Source organism: Anser cygnoides, chromosome 2 (genome assembly GCF_040182565.1).
Source record: "Anser cygnoides isolate HZ-2024a breed goose chromosome 2, Taihu_goose_T2T_genome, whole genome shotgun sequence".
Classification (NCBI taxonomy): Eukaryota; Metazoa; Chordata; class Aves; order Anseriformes; family Anatidae; genus Anser; species Anser cygnoides.
Genome location: NC_089874.1, coordinates 35101723 through 35109855, shown reverse-complemented (window position 1 = coordinate 35109855; position 8133 = coordinate 35101723). Strand labels below are relative to the sequence as shown.

Sequence of the window (8133 nt, the reverse complement as noted above, 5' to 3'; positions counted from 1 at the left end):
CAGGATCCTGACCCAGATTCAGCCCTCCTTAGGGCAGTTTTGCACTGCACTCTGGGCAGGATGCCCTTGGAAAGGGCATAGCTGGTGTTGTGTTTGTGGAATGCACTCTGAGGTTTCTTAAGTAACAAAAGTCAAACTCTGTTTTCTCTATAAAATTTTGTATAAAATTCAGAAAAAGCTAAGGGTGGGGGAAAAAAAAAGTATTTAGTCTGTAAAGAATATGCTGCCTAAAGCCTATGTTAAGATCATGTATGACAAACAGTGCAAAACAAGAAATCAAATTGACTCCTGCTAATAAATCTCTAATTGGGCCTTATTGTTGAAGCAAATAAATGAGGGAATTAGCCAGTCTAGTTAGCACCCTTTGGGTTTGCTCTTTGGTACTGATGCTGGAAGTGCCAAGTTGGCACTCAGAATCCAGCCTTGCAAACATGACCCTACTTTTACCTTTTCCTGAAATGTTCTGTAACAAAACAGGGCTCTCATCTCCTTTTTCCCAAGTGATGGGCTTTTCTCATCATACATTTTCTAAGAAAAAGAAAGGAAACATCATAACTTCCACTGGATTTAGCTTATACCTGAAACTTACTTTTTGTTTTCCAGACTGTCCTTTCTGCATTGCCCTTCCTTGCATCCCATTTTCATTTCTCTTACTCATCCTTCCTCTCCCTCTCCTTGAGCAGGTAAGACTGCACACCTCCGTGACACCTGGATTAGAAAGCTGTGCCTTAACGAGGCTGAGTGCTAATGCCAGCTCACCTGATTTCGCAGGCTGTGGATTTAACCTAGCTGCAAGGGTGCAAGGAGTGCTGCAGCAGCACAAGCCTCATCTGTACCTCCTGCACTTTCTCTCTGCTACATGCACTTTGTTTTGTTTTTACAGAAACACAGCTATTTTCTCCGCAGTGATGGTGAAAGACCATGTTGTCTGCTCTTCTATTGTACAGACTCTTCTCTGTTTTAGCCACTGAGGTGATCAGGTAAGTGCTCCAGTAAGGGTTACTGTCTCACCGCTGCCAGGCCAGACAGATTTATCTTCATTCAGAGAAAATTAGGTTTGTCTCCCCTCCCTCTGTGTATCTTACACTCGTGCATGCACTCACACACACACAGAAGTTTCCTACCTGTTCTTTCTCATGCCTCTGGGCCTGATTGTCACACCAGCAGGCCACAGCATGGAGGAATTTCGCTTTCCTGTACGCTTAGATTTGTGCAGTGACATCCGGCAACATGAAGGACAGCCAAGATCCAAAGCAGCCCCCACAACCTGCTGTTTGTGGCTGACAAGCTGCCCCGTGTTTTGAGAATGTCATTCTTTTTCACCTGGCCTTTTTCACCTCTGAAATGAGCCCAGCACTAACCACAGGAATATCCCTCCCTCAGAGGCCGCTATGCAGGCCTGTAAGAGCACCGTCAGGACTCTTCTGCCTGTGTCTGTTCAAGGAGGCCGGCGCAGCTGATCTGCAAGGCCTGGGGCCTAATTCTTCAACATGAGTGAAGCTAGATGGAAACTTCTTCCAAACACTTCGGGTCACGCAGAAGTCAGGATGGAGAAAACATTTGCTGTAACTGGTAGCAGAAGTAGGCGGAAGGCAACCCCAAACTGCAGTTAAGTGCATGTTACGAGATTAGCGATGCATATCAAAAGATTCAAAGACTGATGCAACCTGTATGGTTTCTGTCAGAGCCCCAGTTTTGGCTTTCCTCTTTAGAAAATAAATGTTTCTGTATCTTCATCAGTGGAAGATTTTAAAAGAAGAGCGAAGCAGGTGTCAGGAATAATCCCCATACCATCCCTGCTGCCAGTGTCCTTGGAAGCCAGGACGGGACTGACATTTTCCTCTTTTAATTATGTTCGTTTTCATTTTCTAGCTGTTCATAAGGAAGCCATTAGCCTGGAACATATGCTGGGGCTGTGGAAAATTAACCCCAGCCGTGTCCAGGCTCCAGCAGATGGGTGCTGCTCTGCACAAGCTGATGCATTTGTTACTGACATCCCGTCCTGAAGCCGAGGGCAGAAGGCTGAAAGCTGGATATGCCCTGGAGATCAGTCTGTCCTGCCTTACTCAGGGTTTATCTTCTTAGGCCTTTCAGAGATGGATTTACGGGGGGAAATCAGGAGGAGTGTAATGCCCCTCATCTGTAAGTACCATAGTGTGTTTCGTATCTTGAGGCAGGGAAGTGACCATAGCATCACTTTTTCTCCCAAAGCACCATCATAAGTGGTTTATAACTAACCCTGAGCTATGGACAGGTAGATAGGATACCTTTGGAAAATCCTGACTACCTCCTACTCCCTGTCTTCTACCCCAAAGCATGTAACATAGTTTCTTGAACCAAGGCAAATCTGCGCTGGCTGGAAACTTTTACCCCAACTAAAGCACAGGTTGATCCCTATGTTGGCAGCAGTGGTTTGCCCTGAGAACATTAGTTTGTGTGCTGTTGATCTAGGGCGGCTACCTCCAGGCTTTCGCCTTGAAATTTTTATCTCAGGGCGTGTTTGGTTAGTGCTTTTGCCCTGGTTTTACCTGTTCTCTGAATTATATTACGCAGTCTCCAGTGCTCCCAGTACAGCATGTGGCTGTAATTTGCCCAAGACTCTTTCCGTCCTGTCACTCCAAATGCTCTTTATTTAAATTAAGGCTGCATTTCATGGGGAAAATCAGCAGTGTTATGGTGAGTCAAGCAGAAGTATGAGGTCAGTCGGCATATCTTAACAAGACAGAAACCTGTGTGTTGAAGATTTTATCATGCTAAATGCCTTTGGTTCAATTTAGGGCACTCTTTCACCAAGGGCTAAGTCCCTCAGGATTAAGGACCACTTTAGTCACATTAGGACCACTTTAATCCTAAACGAGGACATCCATTTGGGGCTTTAATGCACATTGGCTTCCCGTGGTCAGGTGAATTGGCTTAACTTGCTGAGTGTCCCCTTGCAGACAAACCCTAATTCTCCTTTGTTTTGCATTTTTGCAGTGTCCTACAGCAAAGGACTGCTGCGTCACACCTGCTATGCCACGTGTCTAAAATCCTCTTTCCTTCCCTAAGTCACTGACTCATCCCTCTCATCAACTCTTGACTCTCTTTGCAAAGTTTTGTAGGCTGCAAGCTATATAAAGAAACAAATAGTGCTCAACTGTATTAGCAAGCAGCCTGAAGGTTTTTCGTTTTGATTTGTTTGTATTTCTTTTTTTTTTCTATGCAACGTCAGAAAACAATTTGCCCCATCTTCAAACTTTCTGAAACATTTGACTCACATTCCTGAGTTATCAAGACTTCTTCATGCCGCAGAATTACTGCATATGCCGGTACGTTACTCCTTCATTCACTGCCTTTTTTATTCAGAGTTGATCGCTTTTTCAGAAACGCTATAGATGATGTTACAATTAGCTTATTTCACACAGAACTAGCACATTCATCTACTCTCTCACTGTAATTAGAGAGAAAAGTAGCACATCTGAAAATAAATAGCCCAAGCATGAGGTGTTTTTGTGGAACAATACAGAGCAAGTGGGTGGACAGGAATGTGGAAATAAAGCCAGGATTCTGAGTGGCAAAAATTGGCTTATCTCCATTAGCTTGCTAGAGCTACAATCGCGTGAACCCTCACATTTGGTGATAAGCTATGAAATGATTAAAAATGCGTAGTATAAGGAGAAATGTATCCTTCTAAGCTGTTCTTTCAGAGGACTTCTGCTGGCAACAGCACAGCTTAGAGACAAATGGTCTGAACTTAGGTTTCTGTAGTTGCCCTTCTGGCTGTAACCCACAGGGCCTTACGTCAGGGGAACCACACAAAATGGAGGGTCTCTGTGACAGATGGAGTGACTGGAGGTGCACAGGAGGTAAATGAAGAGAATTCTCCCTGTTGGAGTGATCTGAGCGACCTGGAGATATGATGACTCAGACTGACAGCTTATGACTTGTAATTTATGCCATGGAGTAGTGGAGAGAGAACAACATTGAAAAATTCCTTGGATTTTCTCCTCCTCTTGCTAGCACAGCTGGTTCTTTTCCTGACTTAGATACTGGAGTGCTTTTTTTCAAAAATGCCAACACTTCGTTAGAAAATTTGGAATGCAGGTTCCAAATTCAAGGTGCTGCTGGAAGTTGTATTCCCATCCTGACAGTCATCACTAACTTGATATCGCAATTCTCCCACGCCACAGCTTCTGTTTATAGTTTCTCACAGGCAGCTTTCTAGTTTGTGTAAATTGGTTGGCCTTCCTTGGCATCTTCCAGATCATGGACAGTACTCAATAAACAACCATGCACCTAAAATCTGTTTTAGCCATAATTATGTTAGCACTAATAGGAGAAAAGCAGATCCTTGTGATCCAACTTCCTAGTGTAGTATCCACGCCTAGAAATGTCTCCTGAAGCGAGAGCTTATCTGCTTGTTTAGTGCTGTTTAAGGGAGTCCGGTCATTAAAATGTATCAATCTTTACTTGAGAATTTTGTTTGTCTTTTCTATTTCCCTGTAAGTCGAAAGATTTCAAGACAGCTACCATACCCTTAGAAAAACCTCATCACTGCTGTGCTATATTTATAAGTCAGAAGTCTGCTAAGGCCTTTTTTCCATATGACTCTCCAGACATGCTCTTCCACTCTTGCATTTATTTACTGCTTTTGGCTGACAGCAGCTTTTCAACCTGCTTAATATAGCATGTAAATATCATGAATTTGCAGAATATGGAGAATCAAAGGAGAGAATTACGTCTTACTATGGCCTTCTTCATTTCTCAGGCTAATTAAAATGGTGCATGCTTCCGTTATTGAATTGGAAACAAGATTTTATTTTTTTTAATTTAGGTTAAGTTAAAAGGCTAAGAGTACTCCCACATACTTTCATAGGAAATATTATAAGCATGAATCATCTTCATTGTGTTTTCTTCCTTCTTGATGCTAGCGGTTGGGCTGGCAATCTCTCCCAGCAAGGATGTTGTTTTGTGTGCTCTTCCATTCCCTGACGCGTGTCTGATGGCTGGGACTGTGACCAGTACTTAGTTTTCAGAGTTGACAGCTCAGTTTCACACTTAAATTGCTCCTGTCCAGCAATCTGGAGGACAAAGAATTCATGCAGAGCACTATTGAACTGTTAGTGTAAGGACTATCATTAGGACATTGTTGGGAAGCAAGACATTTCTATCTTTTTCATATTTGATTTATCTAAAACAGCTCATTTTTCATTTATTATTTAATGAAGTACATCAGCAAGATTATTTGGTGTAGCTAGCTCAGGCTCCCTACAATGAGTGATACAACAGTCAGCAGTATTGTCACTGACCACACAGGAAGACCACAAGAGCACTAGTAAGGACCAGAAGTTGCTCAAAATTGTTAACGGTGATAAAGTTGAGATGTCTGTGACCTTTCAGAGAATATCTGTATCTTGGGGGAGGCTGAGATGGGAAAAGTCAGAATTAAGAGCCTGAGAACTTGCATGGTGCCTCCCCCCTCAGACAGGATGGGCTTTCTGGGCTCGTTGCCCAGGGAGAGCCATCAGGGACTGCCATCACCACTTATCTGCAGACAGAAGGACATGAGTAATGCTTTGGATGTCACTCTGCACCTCTCCTGCTGAGGTGCTGCTGCAGCAGAGACACTGACACCCTCTGGAACCCAGGGTGGCAATGGCAATGCTATCCCACTGCCTCGCAGACAGACCCCTGGCCATGAGAGACACTGTGGCCTTGGCTAAAAAGAAATACAGAGCTCAGCCTGAGGACTTTTCATCCTAGATATTCGGTGATTCTTCTTTTATTTGGAGCACCTTCCACCTCCAATCCTTTCATGGGTTCTCCCTTCTATAGGTACTCACTGTCTAGTGTATAAGGATGCTAAGTCTGCATGCTTCTTAATGATCTATTCCTCTTAGAGAGAGAAAGAAAAAGTAGGGGGTTTCCTGTTTTTTTGGTTGGTTGGTTGGTTGGTTTTGTTTTTGTTGGGGTGGATGGTTTACTTTGGCTTGGCTTTTTTTACTTTCATATCTTAAGGGGAAAAAAAAATATTTGTCCTTTGGCCAATTCCAGACAAAAGGGATGGCTGGCAGAGATATCAGAGTTATGAAGGTCTGACAGGTGACTGAATTGGGGCAGGAAGAGGGGAGTTGCAGGGGAACTCATCTGAGACTTGTCTCTCTTATCCATAACTGGATAATCACTTGCTATGCCTGCAGCTCTCCATACCCTGTGCTTGCTCTTGCTCAGCAGGAAGCCTGAAGGCTGTACGCAGGGAACATAAGGAGCGCTTTGGGTGTTGGATGAACAGGTCAAGGGACTGTAAGAGGAGCCTGAGGGGGAGGATTTAGGGCAGGCTGGGGGCAGTGTTACAAGAAACGCAGCTGAGAGTTGGATTACATGTACAGATTAGTGCTCAGGACAATGAAAACACATTTGTGAGGCATCAGGCTTAATTTGCTTTACTGCTAATGGAATAAGTTGTTTCTCCTGTTAGCCCCAATTATTGTTGCTTTGTTTTTGCAGTGGCTCCCTCATCAGCCATGACATGAGAGGCAGACACAAACTTCCAGGGCCACTTGAAATTCTCCCATGGCAAAAAATGGCGTTTCCTAGTAGATGAACAGCTCCCTGACAACTGCAGGAAGCAAATGGAAGAGTCAAAGCGTGTGTGCGTGTGTGTACATGTGTGCATGCCAGCAGCAGACCTTTCAGGGCAGTGATCTGTGCAAATTAGAAGCAGAGGTCCCTAACGAGCCAGCCCAATTTAGCAGAAAACTTATCAGAAGCATGGTGTTTAGCACCTTCTCTTACTCTTGGCTTTTGATGTGTTTAGTGTGGGTGTTCTGCAAACGTGAATAGGCTTTATCAAGCTGTGACCTTGGAAGAGCTGCTTTTATGCAAGAAACCAGGCTATGCTTGTGTAAAAGTCACTAGCAGTTCACCACGAAGTTATTTGCCATTTGCTTAGTGAATGGAGTGTTGTTTTTTTTTTGTTTTTTTTTTTTCCACTTGGCAGAGTGCCTAGTTCAGTTAGTACCAACCAGAGACTAAGTCTAGATCTGTTACCTACTTCCAGGAGTAGCATTTGCAATGCTGTTCCCTTTGTGAAGGTAACTGTGTCACCCTTTGGCAGTTCAGCTTTATGTGCTTGTAAGACTTGAGCTTTACTGAAGTTGTAAAGTAAATGGCAACAGCAACAACATTTCTGTGAGCCTCAAGGAAAGTGGTGGGCTGCTACAAAGTGAGAAGACTTGGGATAATAAACCCCAGGCTTCCAGAATCCATGTTACTCATCAGGTATGTGATCTGATGTATAGTACAATGGCACTCTGCAAGGACCTGAATAAGGGATTACTGTGCTTTGTCAGGGAACAGATGGCAGCTGGAAACCCTGGTTTCAGAGAACAAACCCGATGCTTTGCACACTAGTCATTTCACCAAGCTGAAAGATGCTGCAACAATATTCTTTGCAGACAGGCAATGGACAGTCTGCAGACAACGATCCAAAGCCAAAAAGGAGCACAAGTTTACTCTGCAGAAAGAGGAAGACCATACTTTATTATTATCCTAATCTAGGACTGTAAAGAACTAGCTGTAAAAAGTGAAATAGAAATTACCTATCTAACCAGTAACACTCTCCTTTCCTTCGAAGAATTACACTAGGGCCAGAGTCCTTGCTGCTTTGTCTTGTTCCACTTGCCAGGAAGTTTTAGGAACTCTCTGAGAAGATAATTGGTTGCAGCTTTTATGATTTTACCACTGGAATGTTGTCAGGAGAAAATATATGCCTGGAGATGCTGCAAGGTACTGTGCTGCTAAAGAAAGTGGCTCTTTGTAAGTGAGGAATTAGAGATGTCTCATCTCAGCTTTGTTTACAGGACTTTGTTGAAAATGCTGACAAAAGGATACATCTACACAGACAGCTTAACATGCTCATGAACTACACATTTGATTATCAGAAAGAGTTGTCAGGTATTTATTGTGGAGACCGAGGAGAAAGGAGAAGCAGATTGCTAATACAAGACTAGTGCTTATTACCCAGCCAAGCTTAATGATGTAAGATGTAAGCTATGATTGCAAATCTCCAGTGCTTGATTTACACCATGAAAGAACTTGGGCTCAGTCATTCAAAAGTATGTCACTGTTAGAAGTGGGCAATTTGTTTGAGAA

General features: G+C 43.4%; 1 long non-coding RNA gene across 1 annotated transcript; it reads left to right on the top strand.

Annotated features, from left to right (window-relative positions):
• The first annotated feature begins 762 nt into the window (after window positions 1-762).
• Window positions 763-7410, top strand: LOC106030220 (uncharacterized). The gene is made up of 3 exons (XR_001203603.3): window positions 763-980; window positions 3212-3308; window positions 6487-7410. It is a non-coding gene; the product is annotated as an uncharacterized lncRNA (long non-coding RNA).
• Window positions 7411-8133: the final 723 nt, after the last annotated feature.